Genomic DNA, 18,839 nt, shown 5'->3' with positions numbered 1-18,839 from the left:
GTCCCTGATATTGAAAACCTGAAACAGGGGTAGTCATGAGCCCTAGGGGTGAAACATCTGCTGCTGTCTGGCCAAATGTATATACTATGCTCACCAAACTGCCCAGTAAGCACTTCTTTTAATGTTCATACCCCATATATTAATGCTACTCTCACTTTTGGTTGAGAATCTCTTTTCAGATGGCAGTGACCTTGGGATGACTCAGAAGGCATCATGGTGCTGAAAAGAAGTGACAGAGGAGTGTCCAGCACTACAATATCTCTATTACACCTTCCAAGGCTTAGGGTACATTGTGGAAAAGGTGGCAGAAAGAATATAAGAGCCAAAGGAAGGGTAGGACTCCTTACAATGTGCTCCTCCAGACACAAAATGGCTTGGAAATCCATGACCTCACAGTGCCTGACACTACCTACACAAGACCATCATAATAGGAGGAAAAGATCATGGCATCAAAATAAATGAGTATCAGATGCCATTATGGACTAGTTATATCTGAAACATATTTTTTATATTTTTCCCATAAACCTATCATCAAATTCGTGATTTTATTATCTAGTGCTAGCATTGTACATGCATAATCACTTCTTTTAGAATTCATTTCTAACAAACAGTTGCTCTCTTGAATGTCAAAAGGATTTATCTATTTTTAAATGACAATATTATTTCATTAATTACACTTTTTCTACTTTCAGTAAACTGAGTTTAGAATTAGCATCTTATTTTTTTTTCTATCTCCTTTTGTATTTTTTACGTAGTGTAAACGAAAATATAGTTTAAAAAGTTAATAATGTGTTTTGAGAAGAAGATAAATTTTAAAAGTCAAAGTTAAGTTAAAATTTGACATTAAAACAGTTTAGGACACTGTTTTGAAAGATGAATATTAGGTAGTTAAATACCTATCAAATTTAACAGACTTCTTAGAGTCTACTAAATAGAAATATCTACTTCCTAGTGTATTTTGTTTTCTTAAAAGTGCCAACTTCTCCCACACATTTGAGTAGTAACATACTTTAGAAGGATAAAATATGATTAATTGAACTATTATAAGAATTTTCTTTTAAGAGAGAAAGAAATAAAGGGGGGGACTCTCCCTTTATAAAAAAGGGAAATTCTATGTTCTTCAGAAAGCCACTTCTATTTCTTTTCCCCAAAAACCATTAATTAAATGTACAGTTTATCATAAATTAAAATATGGTTTTCTTTACAAGTATAATTTTTCTTCTTGCCAGCATGTTGCTATTTGTTTAACTTTTAAGTTAAGTGTTATATAAAACTAAAATCTTTATATGAAATGGCTCCATTTATTCAATGGAGATCTACTGTGAAAATTTTGTGCGAACACCAGGATTAATAACTACTCTTGTCTTTTGAAAAGTGCAATAGGGAACGATTAAGTCTTCCAAAAGATTATACAGTACTTTTGGCAGCTGCTAAACGCCATGCTGAGGTGTTGGTAGAGCCTGCTCATCTGTTATTTATCTTTTACTCAGGACTTGCACTTAACTAATAGGCTGGCTGTATTTTTATCTATGAGAAAGAGTATTCAGTAACAAAATGAATCAGATAAATTATGCAGTATCAGGAAAGATTTAAACTCCCCAACTTTTCAGCATATAATTTGATACAAACCTGAGTAATTATCACTGAAACAAGCATTTACTGATGACTACTCAGAATTCAAATAATCTATGCATAAATTTATAACATTTCAAATCTGTCAGAAAGGAAGTTATTTTTAATCAAATAAAATGTTAAAATTTGTTAGTAGAGTTACTGAAGTACTTTGAATTCAAATTATTTTCTAAGGCTTAGATTAAAATAGACTGTGATCTGGATTGAATATGAGTTATTGGATTATTTTGCAAAAATCAGAATCACTTAGCTTCATTCAGGTTCAACCACATATCAAATTTATCATTGTGTTTTGATCTGTTTTATAGACTAACCTAAATAACATTTGCTTTTGTATGTATATGACTTAGAATGCTATGTTGGAGGGAAGGAGAGGCTTAGAAAATCAAGTAGAGAAAGCTGAAATGTCAAAGTCACATGTCAACTACCCATTGTTATAGGGGCTGTGGTGGTTTGAATGAGATGTTTCTTTTAACCTCATGTGCTTAGAATATTTGGTTCCCAGCTGGTGACAATTTTGGAGGTGGAACCTTTTTAGAGAAGGTATGTTGCTCTGTATTACCATCCTTTCTCAGCCATGATGAAGGTTTCCCTCCAGGATGCAAGCCAGAACAAACTCTTTTGCCTATCAGCTACTTTAGGTCAGGTGGTTTATTTTAGCAGCATGCAGGTAACTACAATAGGAACAGGAAACATCTACTGAGAGGCAGATTCTGACCAATATTTTGTGAGCTCTCTTCTGAGAAAAACAACTGTTGCCAGTTTATAAGAAGAAGCTGGGGCCACTCATGAGATAACTTTGAATTTGGATCTGTTGACACTCCCCAATTGAAGGAACTGCCACATGCCCACTGAATGCAATGATACATAAGGTCTTGTGATCTCAGGAGATGAAGTATACAGAAGGAAGATCAAGGCATGGGCATTTTCATATACATAGCTATGGGGAGATCATCATTCATGCTGAAATAAGACTTCTCCATGTTATGACTGCTTTGGGGTCTCTACACTCTTAACCCCTAACTCTTGCTCTGTAAGTAATCCTGATAAACTCATTGGTTCATTAAAATTGGTTTTGGTGCAGCTGTGCTTTTGTTTGTCATTTGTGCCCTATCTAGGATGAATAAACACATGTTTGTATCTCTCCAGGGGAAAATATTTACACAGAAGTATAGGTTGGATGATAACTCGAACACTTATTGTCTTTAAAAGTTACTGTATACACAGAAAATGAGAGGTTCTTACAGAGCCATATGCTCTTAAATTCCAAGCAAGTCAATGGCCGGTTGGACAGTGCATCTCATCATTATACCACAGCCCTTGTACCTGGCTTCTCTGAGGGGTATATGGTAACATCATGCAGCTGATTCCAGATTTCCTCTTGCCTAATAAATAATTCATCTACATCCCTTCTCTGCTTTTACCCTTCTCTTGGAAATTATGGTGCACATTTCTCTCCATGTTCCTTATCCTTGTTTAAAAATTAATTTAATTAATAATGAAATAGAATTCAAGAGAATGAACACTTAGCACAGTTGTGCATGAGTGAGGCTTTTGCAGATGATTTTCAAAAGTACATCTGACTGAGGAGCAAGTTTGAAGATAGGGAAGCAAAGTAAAAGTTTGATTAGAATAACCTGGAATATAGATGCTGATGCCAATAGTAAAAAGGTCTGGGATAGAGCTTGGAAGGAGGTTAGAACTAGTAACTTTTACCCTCCTGAGATAATGATTAAAGTTCTGGAAAGTGGATTAGTTTTCTAGGAGACTTTAAAGAGAAAGGAAAAGCACTGGGGAATAATTAATTTTCATTCAAAAGTGAATTGTTGCTACATGGGCTTAATGATAAGTTAAGGAGGAATAAGAAAGACATAACAAAACAGAAAAATCATGGGCAAAAGTAATATATTAGAGACATCTGCTGTGAGTTAAAATTTATTGTTCTCCCTTCCATGGGGCAGAACTATTTCTAACATGTGACTACTGAGCCAAGAATCATCTTTTCCTGCTCTGTTTACAACTAGATATGGCCATGTATCTGATGACTAGCTCTCCTTGGGAAGGGCTTCTAAGAAGCCAATGTGTTTCTCCTTATTCTTCTTCCTTTCTGCTAATTTGCTTTTCCACAGGCTGAGTACTCCGTATTCTCCACACAAAGGATATCCTTTAGTTTCAGTGTTCTTGGATGATGTGTTCTGAGTTGACTTACCATATCCATTGGAGTTGAGGCAGGAGCACATGAAGGACACATGAAGGACACGTGAAAGACAAGGCAGACATATTAGAGCCATGCATGCCATTATGGTATGGATGTAAAATGTCCTCCGTAGGCTTATTTCTTGAAGGCTTTGTCTCCAACTGTTGCTGCTGCTGTGGTAGGTTATGAAAACTATAGTTGTTTGGGCTGAGTTGGAGAATATAGACCTTGGGGTTGTGTCCTTGGTGGATATGCCATGACTCCTATCTATCACATTTGCGGCTTACTGTCTGCCATGTGTAAGTGACTTTGCTTTACCACACGATTTTTTTAAGCATATTTTTAAGCCTCAGTTTAAGCCCACAACAGTGGAAACAGTCATCAATGATCCAATGATCCAGATATTTGAAAATTATGAAGCAAAATAAATCTTTTTTTTTTGTTTGTTTGTTTGTTTTTTCAAGGTCTCACTGTGGCCCAGGCTGACCTGGAATTCACTATGGAGTCTCAGGCTGGCCTCGAACTCATGGCAATCCTCATACCTCTGCCTCCTGAGTGCTGGGATTAAAGGCATGCATCACCAAACTGGCTTTTAAGTCTTTTTTTTTTTTCATTTTAGTTTTTCCAGTAAAGAAGTAGGTAATGTCACATTGGTATGAAATAACTAATACATGTTAGCATCAACAATAAGAAAAAAGTAAGACATTCTGGGTTAGGGTTTTAGCACAGTTGGTAGAATTTGTATTCAATCTTCAGTACTCATGTAAAATGCAGTGTGGCAATGTGTATCTGAAATCCCAGAGCTGGAGTAGCAGAAATAGTATGATCCCCCTAGCTTACCTAATAGCTAGGGTAAGTTAATTGATGAGCTCTAAACCAATGAGAAACAATGTCTCAAAAAGAACTAGACTGTGCTCTGAATTAAAGCAATGGAGTATGACCCTTGGGCTCCATACACACATGCATACACATGTGCACTCCTGCACCTGTACATACACATGACCACATACCTAATACACACCCAACACAACACACAAAGATAAGGTATACTAATTAGAAATTCATTACATGCCAAATATTGTTGACAGTGCAGGTTCCAGATTTAATCAGGACCCTGTTTCCTACAGCAGCATTTCCATTGCTAACCCTGCATCTGAGCATGATGTCATATATCTGTAATCTGAGTGCTCAAATTTGGCATGTTTTAGGCTAGCCTAGACTACCTAGTGAGTTCTACAACAGCTTGCACTACATAACTAGACCCTCTGTCAAAAATAAAATATCTCCCCAAGTATCTATTACAGCAAAATGAGGACAGCAATGTCTATTGGCAAGTATAAACTAATTAAGATTAATACATAAAATTCCACGTATGGTCCCTGCTTAACACAAATGCCCTTATGCAAATTATATTTACCTAAAATCAATAAAAGTTAAATGACAAATAATAGTGTCAATGATAATTATTGAATGAATTTAGTTCTTTGTCACCCTTGGAATATGTCAGTTGTGCAAAATTAGACACATCAGAAGACAGGTGATTAAGTCATTGATTACTGTGCTTACTAATAAGATAAAAAATGTTAACTTCTCATTTATCACACTTTGGTCCATGTGTCTTGGTGAAATGGTAATTCAAGGAAGCAATGCTCTCTTTAAAAAGTCATTGCTTTAAAAAGACCCGGTTTAAGCAAGGGGCAAGATATGTCCTCATAAACTCAAGTGCCCTCAAATTGGGGGACATTTTGTTGGCCTGGATGGAATAGCTATCATAAAAAAGAATGGAATATCGAATGAGTGGTTGGAGAAAATTACTTTTAAAATCTTGGGAGATTGTATGAATTTCATGATGTTACTCTAAGTAGTGAAATGGATTTTTAAAAAATGAATTCAGTAGATATTTATGGTGGCTCTGTCAGTTTTAAAGGTTTAGTGTACTTTCCAAGGATCCTATAGAAATGATATATATTGCAAAATGATTAGTATAGATGATTTCTTAGAATATTCAATTTTTATTATTTTCTTAACTTGAAGTTTGTTTAAACACACAAATTCATGTGATTTTTGCTGTATTTTTCATCATGCACAAGTTAAGGATTAAGGTATGTTAAGGGAATACATCAGAAACACTACCCATAAGAATTACAGGACAATGGGAAATATAAATAATTGTGTATGGAAGCAAACAGACAATAGTGCATTGCCATTGCCCCAGATGGATGGATAGGCTTTTGTGAACTCTATGACATTATTTAAAATAGTTTAGTTTATGTGGAGCTGTTATTTCTCATGGTGTATGTGTTTACTCTCTTTGTCAAGTTCTCAAAGTCATTTATTACCCCTAAGAAGTTCAAAAGGCTGGCAAAGGGCATGAACTTCTGTGAGTCTCTTGGGACTACAAACACAACTATAATCAGTAGGAGAGAGAGAGAGAGAGAGGGAGAAAGGAAGAGAGATATTAGTAGAACATGTGCTCAAAGTCATGATAAAATAAAGGATGGCATCTTGCCTGAAAGATAGATGGATCCCCATATTGATACACAGTTTATGAATATTTAAAAAGTGAAGGTTCTCCTATCTCAGACCTGAGCTTTGATTTGGTTTTGTGATTGGTATGTTCATTACTCTTATTTGATTATGGCGTATATTAAACAAGTAAGAAAGCATCATATTCTATTCCATGAATATATATGATTATTATTTGTCAGTAAGAAATAAAATTAAATTAGGGATATAAAGAAAGGTCATTTATCAACCTAGCTATAGTTACAACTGGAAAATGTCATTTTATCAGAGATTGAGCTAACTTCATCACTAAGTTGCCTTCACAACTGTGACATTCCTGATTTGCAATTGATGAGTCTTACTTTGTTGGGCCATATCTGATGGTTAAGAGTTGCCTTATCTTCTGTAATATTCAACTCAACTGCAGTAATCTACTCAAGTCATTTACTTTAGTAACAGGTTCCTAGAAGCCTGTTTTTGTCTTCCAGGCTTATTTTTTTGGGAGGTCTGACAAACTTTACTGGGGACTCATAAACATCAAGGAATTTTCCAGTACCAAAATAGTATAGTCCAACTAAGCACAATCATAAGAAGTAAAAAAAGAAAGAAAAACATTGATACCTTCTGTAAAATACACTGTTAAATCTTATATATTTTTCTTTCATATTTGTCCTTACTTTCACTCTCTCCTTTCTCTCCTTCCCATGCTTTCTTTTGCTTCTTCCAAAATGAAAAGACATGGCAGAAATCAAATTTGTACAAAGGATAATTATGAATTAAGTATTGGATTTGTTACATTTTATATTCCTTGAGGGCTTTAACCAGGGCTACACTATTCTCTGTACATGATATCACCTCACAACCATTGTCACCCATATTATAAACATTAAGTGACATTTTCTATTCACTGACTAACCTGTGACTTAAGTGGTAAAACATAGATGAGGATAAAGGTATTGGTTGTGGGATGGAGAGCTGGCTTAGAGGTTACAAAGTCAAAGGACCCAGGTTGGATTCCTTAGAACCCACGTAAGCAAGATGCACAAGGGAGAGCATTCATGTGGAGTACATTTGCAGCAGCTGGAGGCCTTGGTGTACCCATTCTCTTTCTCTTTTGCTCTCTTTCCCTCTCTCTTTCTCCTTGCCTATTTTACTCTCTTTCTCTGAAATAAATAAATCTCTATGAAATAAATAAATCTCTATGAAAGGCTAATTTGTTTTAAATTTCAAAAATCTTTTGAAAATGTTTTTCTAGGAATAAAAATATTTCCTAAGTGTGATATGGCTAATTTGGTTACAAAAATGAGGAATATATTTTATGGTACACATTAAAAAAAATAGAGCAACATTAATAAATATGGTTAAATAGTCATTCAATCCTCAAAACAAAAACCTACTGAATATACCTGCATCATAAGAGAAAACTTTAAAAATAATATTAGATTTTACTTATTATATATTTTCTGTTCTCCCAAGAATAAAAACAAACCATGTCTATTGCTAAAAATTGTGATGAATCTTAGAATTATCTCAGAGTAATAGTCAATCAAGAGTTATTCCTAAAAGCTGGCTAGGAATATCAGTGAAATAACATTATGGCTTAACCAACTAGCAACCATGACTTTTAAAAGTAAATCCCTTTCATGTCATATTGAGAAATTCTGATACCTTTCATTCCAAAATCACCTTTGATCTTTTTACTAACTTTAATCCAATGAGCACAAGAATGATTTGAAATAAATGAAGAGAAATAAATGTGACATTTTAGCTCATGTAGAAGATGAAGTAGAAAAATAATTTGTACCAGAAATTCATTCACTCCTTATTTTTGTTCATTACCTCACAGGGATAACTTCATAGGTGGTATTATTTTTTTTTTTCATGAATCTAAATGGTACTGAATTCCCTTTTGGCTGATATTATGCCATATGTCTCATGAGAAATGACATTTAGCTCTATTATTTTTAGAAAAAATAAACTTCAAAGATTTTTGATTCTTATCTCTGTTCATTGAGTAGGTATGAATCTGATATACCTAGCTGATACAAAAACATTATCCAAGTGTGATGAACAAATAGCAATCAAGCCAGTACATGCCTCCTGATGACTTACTCAATAATTCCTAGCTTATCCTATGTGGAAAATATTATTCTAAACATGCACCCATTTCCTTGGTTTCTTTATTCTTATGGTTTTTATATCTCATGACTGTATAAAGATATGCCAGTTGTTTTTTTTTTTTCAAATGCAGCTAAATCTACTATATCTAATTTTCTATCAGGTAGGTATAAATAACAAAAGGCACATATTATCTCCTTCATATCCTCTTTCTAATTTTGTATGAAAAGTAGGAAAATGTCCTTTAATGTAAGTCATTTTATAAATAGCTCATACTACTTGCCTTAAGCATTTCATGAGTAAAATGTAAAATAAAGGAAGCCATTAGATATTGGCATCGACATGTTTCTTCTCCAAAGCTTGGATTTCATGGTCCAGTAAAATTTGAAAAGCAGCAGGCATATCAAAGGTTCACAGATTTTTATTTCATAATTATGCATATGTGGAAAAATTATCTTTGCCATGATTATCTCAAAAAATGATATAAAAGTGAAAAAGGAATAACAATAAGAGAGAATTGTCATTTTAAACAGGTAAATTCAGCTTTATGAAACACTATCTTATTTGGCTTAACCTTCTTCATTTTGTAGTAGGTTTAGCTAATCATTGAATAACACTGCTTTGCAGCCCAGGCAGTGGGCAGATTGTGAAATAAATGATCTCAACTATAAAATAAGTTGAATGATCTATCTCTGATTCCCTTCCAGCTTTAACACTGAATTTCTCTTTTGTAGTTACTTTTTGTTCTGTTAATTATTTTACTTTTCAGTAGTACTTACTATGTTGGTGAAACTGAATGCAAGCACCAAGGGAATTTCCTATTAACATAGTTTAAATTTACTCAGCTTCCCAACATATGAACTTGATTTCCTTAAGCATAAACATGTGTCATGTGTACTTAATGACATAATTGTTGTGGCTTGGTACAACTTCATGGTATGAGGTCTCTGGGGACAAGGGTTTACACCTGAGTGCAATTTGTGTTTACTTCTACTGTACTAGGGTGAAAACTGCCTGAGATCAATCATTTAGTCACAGGGTTATTGCTCTGTGCAGAGATAATATTGCAATTAATCTATGTAACAGTGGGTGTTACTCTATTGTTGAAGATATATGTAGGATCTGACTCTAGTTAACTGAATATTAATATTATACATTTATCAAAAAATCCACTAAATAGTGCATCAACATGCATTCTATTGTACAGTCACACATCCTCATTATGCCATTTTTATCTTTTTTTCAATACATACTTAAGTAGTTTTAGATCCAACGGAGACATCCACTTTCATGAATAACAGGATAGAGGCTATTAATTAAATTTCAAATTTATCATCAGTTTTATATTATGGTGTGTTCCTTTGAACTAAACTGAAACTATGAAGATAATCAGAATTTACCCAATATTGCATGAAATTAAAGTTAATATCTCATTATTGAACTGTTTATCTTAGATTCCTTTGCTTAACTACTGCAGATATTTTTTTTTTATCTCTATAGCTTCAATGTTATAACTGCATTATGGAAATGCTTATAAATTATATCTAGACACACATATGATATCATTGTATAGATAGACAGAGTAAAAATCTAAAAATAATGAAAGAGACTGTATACTAAATGTGCTAGGGAACTAACTCTTGTTTGGCAAGAGTGCGCTATGAAAGAAAACTTTAAACACACCAAAAATATATCTCTATCACACCTTCAAATGGCTCAGGGATATAACAGAAGAGGTGGTAGAAAGAATGTAATAGCCAATGGATGGGGAGAAACATGTTGGAATGCTGTCTTCCAGGTCCAGAGTGGCCATTGTATTTATGAACTCACCAAAGCTGTCATTACCAACACAACACATGCATACTATTGAGCCCCTCAACAGGTTGTCATGAATCATGGAAAAGGGAAAAAAAAAACAACAACAACAAAAAAAAAAAAACCCATAAAAAACCAGCTATAGCACTCCTAGGCATATATCCAAAGGACTCATCTCATTTCCTTAGAAGTACGTGCTCAACCATGTTTATTGCTGCTCAATTTATAATAGCTGGGAAATGGAACCAGCCTCGATGTCCCTCAACTGATGAGTGGATAATGAAGATGTGGCACATTTATACAATGGAGTTCTACTCAGCGGTAAAGAAAAATGAAATTATGAAATTTGCAGAAAAATGGATGGACCTGGAAAGGATTATACTTAGTGAGGTAACCCAGGCCCAGAAAGCCAAGTGTTCTCTCTCATATGTGGATCCTAGCTACAGATGATTGGGCTTCTGCGTGAGAATGAAAATACTTAGTAGCAGAGGCCAGTAAGTTAAAAAGGAGACATAAAAGGAAGAGAAAGGAAGGGAGGAGGATACTTAATAGGTTGGTATTGTATATATGTAATTACAATAATTGTAATGGGGAGGTAATATGATGGAGAATGGAATTTCAAAGGGGAAAGTGTGGGGGTGGGGTGGGAGGGAATTACCATGGGATATATTTTATAATCATGGAAAATGTTAATAAAAATTTAAAAAAAAAAGACATCAATACAGAAGAGGGACTAGAAGGAAAGAAGTAATCTCACTGGTGACTAGTTTTGTTCCTCATTTAATTTGAGGAAACATAAACAGGCTTTAAATAATTGCTATTCAACCACCATACTTAAAGTTATCTAATTACAAGTGTATTTTGGAAAATTTCAATTTAATGTTAATATTTAAAACAACTTCTGAAATGGGGAACGATGATTCAAATATTTTAAATGTTAAATACATGTGAATAATATAAAAACGTTGAGGGTGAAAGAATAATTCCAAAATGAAGCAACTCATCATCTTATGGTGTCTCTACTTGTATCTTCTCTGGTGGGAGATGGTGGCTCCGTGGGTAAAGTGCTTGCTTTGCCACCATGCAAATTTCCCTAACAGCATGTTATCACCAAATAACTCTTCCTGAATTCAGACTGGCTCTTACTTCCTTGTTATGACAGCGGGAGCCTTTGTTCTGGGATTTCACAAGGTGTTGAAAGAAAAATCATGTAGTCTAAAGGATTCTACACCTAGAAAGTGGAGCTGATCGTCTTTAGGGAAGTGATCAGGCTATTAAAGTTTCCACGGAACTGGCAAGTTGAATGTGATGCTTTAACTAAAGGTTGTGAAATAAATAAATTTTGACTAACTTACAAATGTAGTTCACCATGCTCAATCAACTGGTGAGGATTTACATTTGTGTGCAAGGTTCAATTTAGACCATGTGTACACACACACACACACGCACACAACACATGCACACATGTGTGTGATGTGTTATAGATGAGTATATGTGTATTCATATGTTCATATGCACAGAGTGTATGTGTGTGTGTACAAGTTTGTGCCCCTGATTGTGGACTAGAGAGGTTGATGGTAGTTTCTTTTTTAGTCACTCTCCACATTATTCTTTGAAGCAGGGATTTTTTTTTTCTGAGTCTAGAGCTTACTGCTTCTGCTAGAATAGCTAGCTAGTTGACTCATCAGAGTCCTTGTCTTCCTTCCAAGGGCTAGAATGATAGGTGTGCACCACCATGCCTAGCATTTACATGGTGGCAAAGCAAGCACTTTACCCACTGAGCCATCTCCCTAGTCCCATCATTCTTTAGGGCTACTATAAGAAAACACCATAGGGCTGGAGAGATGGCTTAGCGGTTAAGCGCTCGCCTGTGAAGCCTATGGACCCCGGTTCGAGGCTTGGTTCCCCAGGTCCCAGTTAGCCAGATGCACAAGGGGGCGCACGCGTCTGGAGTTCGTTTGCAGAGGCTGGAAGCCCTCGCGCGCCCATTCTCTCTCTCTCCCTCTATCTGTCTTTCTCTCTGTGTCTGTTGCTCTCAAATAAATAAATAAATAAATTGAACAAAAAATATTAAAAAAAGAGAAAACACCATAGACCAGATAGCTTATAATCCCAAATTGATTTCTGATAATTTTGTGTAGTCTAGAAAGTCCAATATTAAGGACTGTGGTCCATAAGCCTTTTTAAAAATTTATTTTATTTTATTTTTCATCTTTTCACAATTTTTATTAGCATTTTCCATGATTATAAAATATATCCCATGGTAATACCCTCCCTCCCCCTGCACTTTCCCCTTTGAAATTCCATTCTTCATCATATTACCTCCCCATCTCAATCATTCTATTTACCCATAAGCCTTTTCAATGCATGTCAATATAGCTTTTCCAGAGGCTGACTTTCTGCCATTTTCCCTCAGAGTATAGGCAAAGCCCAGAAATTTGAATTTTAATAAGTACATATAATAATTAAATGTAGTTAGTTTAATACAGTATATATTGTGTGTTGGTTTAGATGTGAATTTACATGTATACTTTGGTGTATTTAGTATATATATATGTTTGTGTACACAGGCTTTTGGGAACAGGAAAAGAAAGCTTAGAAGGTGGTTTGTGGAAAGGCTGGAGGGACTAGATTTAGTGAGTCTTAAATGTTTGACTGCGGATTTGAGCTTGTGAAATGATGCAGTTATTATGAGGTTTCAGACTTCAAAACATAAAATAGCAGGAATTCAGAGAATTATTGACTTTCATCTAAATTATACCTTAAGAGATACAATGGGAAAGAATTATGTCCTTTGATCTAAACAGCTCTTGGTTGAGCAGCTGTCTCTTCAAAGCAATAGTAGAAATGTCCTTATGGATCAGGTCAGGAGTTTCCAGTGAGTGTGTGTGGTAGGATCAAGTAAAGGAGAAGGACAGAAGGATAGAGATTACACCAAAATCTTTCAAATAATTCATCTCATAAATAATTTGACTCATTTATTGAAAACATACTACATGCATGTTAGGCACTGAGCTAAACTTTGTGGATACAGAAATGAAATACTCATACTTTCCCATAATGAGCTCACATTTTAATAAATGTCATATGTAAATAGACAATGTTCAAAGTAAGCAGAGTAATTAACAATACAAAGTGGTTTATATCATGATAGAATTGCCATTGAGCTTACAGAGAAAGGTCACCTGGTCCAGAATTATATGTATGTATAATGGCTTCCTGGAAGAAAACAACACTCTGAATTAAGATACAAAGGTCTAAGGGAAGACTTTTCTTTCTTTTTTTTTTTTTTCTTTTTTTTTTTTTTTTTTTGTTTTTCAAGGTAGGGTCTCACTCTGGTCCAGGCTGACCTGGAATTAACTATGTAGTCTCAGGGTGGCCTCAAACTTTTGGCAATCCTCCTACCTCTGCCTCCCGAGTGCTGGAATTAAAGGTTTGTGCCACCGCGCACGGCATAAGGGAAGACTTTTCTAAGATCATGTTAATAGTTATGTAGGTCCAGCATGGAACTTCTGCAGGTTGTACATTATGCTATGAAATGGTTCCAGATACACTAGGGAAGTTATAGTAACAACCGTAACTAAGGTATTTCTAAGTAGTAGACACTGTGACAAGAGGTACACCAGGACGTAAGAGTGAATTCTCACAATAACTTTATAAAGTTTCAAATTTCAATGAGAAAATTTAAATCCCATGAATTTAATTAACTTGTCAGGATCAAAAATTGAAAAATGGCAGAACCAGGGTTAGAACTCAGGCAGCTTGGGTTTAAAGTTTGGGATCTTAAACTATTTAGTATTATATGCATGAAACTGCATATAAGTGATCATATACAGTCATAAGATTGGGCATTCCCCTGTGGACAGTTAGTGGGTGGTCAGTTTTTAAAGACCACTTTGTCATAACAAAGGGAGTTTGGTGGAAATTGATTAAAATTGGAGTCTCTAAAACTGACTTGAGGTGAATGCTCTTCTAGAGCAATTTTGGGCCTTAGAACTAAGGCAGCCTCTCTATGTCGTAGGCAATCACATTGGAGTTCCCCAGTGATCTTTGTTTCCTATTCTCAAGCCATGTGTAATTCTAACCTCAAGAATGCGGGCTGAATTATTGACATGGTCTTAGTGGACAGAAAGTAGTAGAAGTGATGTGTGTACTTCATCATGTCAAGTTTTAAGAAGGAAGTATCTCTGCATCATGTGCAATCTCTCACTGCAGATCCACTTTCTACCAGTTTCTTCTTTAGTCTGAATATTTAACCTGTATCAATGTGTGTAAGAAGCCACATGTCTTACACTGTAGTTACTGAAACATATATAACCCAGCAAAGAAAGAGACTGTACAGATACATACAGCACATGTCTTTGATAGAGATAAGGTTATTCTGCACTCCTATAGCAGAATTTCATGACTATATAGGATATTTATACTCCTTAAATAACTACCTTTCACATTGCATTTTCATCCAAATAGTAGACAAAGAAGAAAGCAAATTTAAAATGGAGTCCTTGAAATCCCCCACCCACCCATGATGTGTACTTTCTCCTTCTCATGAGTCACAGGCTGTGTGCATACAGTTGGCTCAGATGAGCTGGCACCCTTGGAACTGCAGCAGCTGCACTTAACAATTACCAGGCTCTAACTGAGAAAATCTCCCAAGAGGGACAAAGAGCCAGCTGGGCATTGCTAGTGCTTGTCTGGTGGACGTTTGTTAGTTTGTATGCACACTGAAATTCCCAGGGCAGCAATCAATGGGTGAGATAATTCCACCAAGAATACATTAACCCAGAAAACTGCCACTGGAGGAGACCCTTTTGTAGTGGCACTCTGTGCCTTCAGCAAATCAGGCTGTCAAGCCTTGTCCTGAGCAGTTAGAACCCTGCTGAAACCTCCTGTGTCCTGCAGCTTATTAAAGGAGGCTGATGACCATTAATGAAGCTCCATTTATCAGTCCTCAGCCTCTCCAGGTTAACTTGCTGAAATAAAGTCCTTCAACTTTCTGGTCCAAATTAACTTAGAACTCTATACTTCAAGTATTAATCTTCTAAGACATATTCATTATACCAAAGGCTATTTCAAAATGTTAATATTTGCTTGGCATTACTGTCAAATAAGAATAACTCAGAGCACTTGATATATCCAGTAATTCAAAAAATTCATTATCTTGGAACTATCACATACTTTGTTATGAAGATAGATTCTAAAATGAAGATATTTTGCAGCAGATTCCATATTTTAAGGTAATGTACACTTAAAATAAAGGTTATGAATCTTACACTGATGAAGTATTTTCTTATGAGTTCATTTTAAATTAATTTAATTTTCCTGAACTATATATAATTTGCTCTTTGCCTCCATTATTATGGATTTATTAAATATACTTTCCAGCACCTTTAAGCAAAACTAATCATGAGATAATCGATGGGACATAATGGGTGAACTGTAGTACCATCTATAGAAAGTAATAATGACAAAACACAATTTTTCATTTCTTTATGATTATAAAAAGAATATCTTTCTAGGTAATATGTAAAAATTTGAACATTCACAAAATAAGACCTTATTGTTATATCTAGGAGAGATAGCCACATAGATGTGAAAACGATTATGCACAGGAGTAAGCCCCATATTTGCAATACCAACTTTTATTATAGCACTAAAAATGCTCATGGGTAAGAAGCAGAAAACCATCAGATTTATTTACGGTTCAGGTACCACAGAACTTTGCAAACAAGACAGATACAGCTTAAAAACAATCACAGAAACTTTCTCAGTATTGCTCTGAGAGTAAAGGGGGAGGGATTTGAATTGCAATAAGAAGGAAAGAGAAACAATGGGGTTCTGGCCTGGCTCTAAATGCCAGTTAAAGACAGTGCCATGAATGTTGGGATAATTCCTGACATTCTGCAAGATTTTTTTTTTTCTACCAAGACATTTTCTCCCCTACTACAGTGGACTCAGATGGCAGGACACTTGGCCCTTCATGTCAGAAGTGCTCAGAGAGTAAAGGGGGAAGGAGTTCAAAAGGCAAAGCCAAGAGTGAAGAGCAGCACCACACACCTTCTGCTTTTGGCTCCCCTCCAGGAAGTAGGCTTCAGAAGTCACAGCCAGCAGTTTTTGTTCTACTGGCTTCTGAGATAGAATGAAGAGGAAGGGCTTAAAGGGAGTCTTTTATTTTATTTTATTTTTATTTTATATAGCAGACAGACTCCTCAAAATAATTCCTGCCATTATTGTTTTTACAGAGAAAAATATGGACACATACAAGAAAAACAAAACATAGATTGTACAAAAGTATTTTTTAAATTTCCATTTTCATTCTACTACTAGAGAAGCTATTGCTTGGTCCTTCAAAACCCTACAATTAATTTAGGCAATAACGATATACTTCTGGTTCTTTCTTGCCTTTTCAAACATATGCTTACTCTATTCACTCACCCATTCATCCACCTAACCATCCACCCATCCATTCACATAACTATCTATCTAGCCATCATTCCAAATGTAGCAGATACTGACAAAATCATGAGGAGCAAAAAAACACATAGCTCTTCTCATCACAGAGTTCTTCAAATAATGGCAGAAGAACAGCAAAGCACAGACATGAAAGCACAGATTTCATCACATCTGTGATATGCATCATAAAAGGGCTATAGTACTGGGTGAGTTTACTTCTAGACTAAAGAAGGCATCTTTGAGGAACTGCTATTTCAGATGTAGTGGGCCAGGGATGCTGCAGATGGGACATGGATGGGATAGACCCCACACAAGGATAGACCCTGTGGGGTAGGGCCTTTTATAGGCCCTCACACACCAGAAAAAAATAAATAGCTTAAGGCTTCTAATCATTCCCTAGACTTGGGAGTAAGGCTTAGAGAAGCTGTATCTATCTTTCCTTGCCAGTTCCAAACAATATCTTCCCACTTAATTGCTTTTGACAGTGGCTTATTATAGATTGTTGGAGACTGAAGTGTGGCAACAGATAGTCTAGCAAGCATCTGTGACATGCCTGTACCAGAGCATCATGTCTTATCTCAGTGATAAGAGTCTTGTAGATTTAATCAATATGCTTGGTTGAAAAGGTTTGCAGTTTGTAATTATCACATTCTATGCTTCTGGTAAAATAATACTGGATGATATCTAGTTGGTCTGTGATCTTACAGGTTAACTGTCCCTTTACTTATTAAAAATAAAAAAAAACCCTGCCTATCCACTTCACATTAACCCACTCACAAAATGCATAAAGCACTTTCAAACAAAGTCATTATCTGAATTAACTTAAATCAAAAGCCACAAGTCAGAATGAGTGAGGTTTTTAGGGCTTATTAAGCATTTTATTTCCCCCTCCAGTCCAATATTAAGTCATTGAATCATGATCCATTGAAGTTTCTGGCACTAATTTAATCCCCCACCCCCGGCCTGCCTCCAGTGTAAGGTAGACCCTAAGGCAGTTTTAGCTCCCAACCTACTTCAGCATTTCTTTTATGCTCTGGAGAGAGCAGTGTAAACTCTAGAACAAGTCATTAATCATTGTGACTCCCTGGGCTTTCCTGGTGCTTTTGAGAAGGAAGCAGAACTGATACAAATAAAACAAGTGGGGAAATTTTATTTTAAAAGCTTCAGATCTGTTCACAGAAATCATGAAGGAGGAAAGAAAAAAAAAAGTACTCTAAATTTATGTAAGTGGCAATGACTCAATTACTGAACAATTCTTTTTCCTAACTGAAAGACTGAAACCTTTAAGTGGGAAAGGAGAAAATAAGTCTCTTCAAGATTTCTTTTAACTTATAGAAAAAGGTATACAAAATCTTGAATTTTATGCCTTATATTTGTTGATAGCAATAAAATTATCCTGTAAAACAAATAATGTTCATTACTTATTAGCAAAGGAATACCCATATATATTGATTAGAGATTTTATTTCATACTATCTGAATATCATAGTCTGAATATCTAGTGAAGTAGAAGGCTTGTGATCTTTAGCTATGTACAGATTTTAAGCACACGTATTTATTTATTGACAAGAGTATTATTCAGTAACAGAGCAGAATTCAAGAGTCAATGTGAAAAGCAACTGGTTTCATAGTTAAAGCATAAATCAAATAGTGACATATACTTTTCACCTTTTCAATTTTTCTATGTTAGAAATGAAATTGTGATACATGCTTATATGATAAATAAGCACTCAAGGAACATTAATTTGAAGAAAACCAATAAATTACTTCTTAGACAGAGATAATATAGAACATGGCATTAAGGACTTGTGTGTGTGCACATGTTTAATGTGTGTGTGTGTGTACATGTGTTGTGATGACTTTATAACTAAAGGAAACGATGCAATCAGATGTGAGGAGCTGAAGAATACTCATATTTCTCTTACATGGGAATGCTGTTAGAGTACTGCTAAGAGTCCCTCTGAATGTACTTTTTCCTATTCAATTAGTTTCTTACTTTCAATAATTTTATTTATTTATTATTTTTATTTATTTATTTTGCTTTTTAGAGATACAGTTTCAAGTTTCACTCTAGCCCAAGTTGACTTGGAATTTACTATGTAGTCTCACAGTGATTCTCC

The 18,839-nt window shown here is 35.2% G+C and overlaps 1 protein-coding gene across 5 annotated transcripts in view; it reads right to left on the bottom strand.

Moving 5' to 3' along the window:
- The window catches only part of Kcnh7 (potassium voltage-gated channel subfamily H member 7), a 461,887-nt gene that overhangs the window by 81,266 nt on the left and 361,782 nt on the right, over nucleotides 1–18,839 (bottom strand). The gene's annotated exons all lie outside the window — the stretch shown is intronic.

The sequence above is a fragment of the Jaculus jaculus genome, chromosome 4 (assembly GCF_020740685.1).
Source record: "Jaculus jaculus isolate mJacJac1 chromosome 4, mJacJac1.mat.Y.cur, whole genome shotgun sequence".
Classification (NCBI taxonomy): domain Eukaryota; kingdom Metazoa; phylum Chordata; class Mammalia; order Rodentia; family Dipodidae; genus Jaculus; species Jaculus jaculus.
This window is presented reverse-complemented; position numbering and strand designations above follow the sequence as displayed.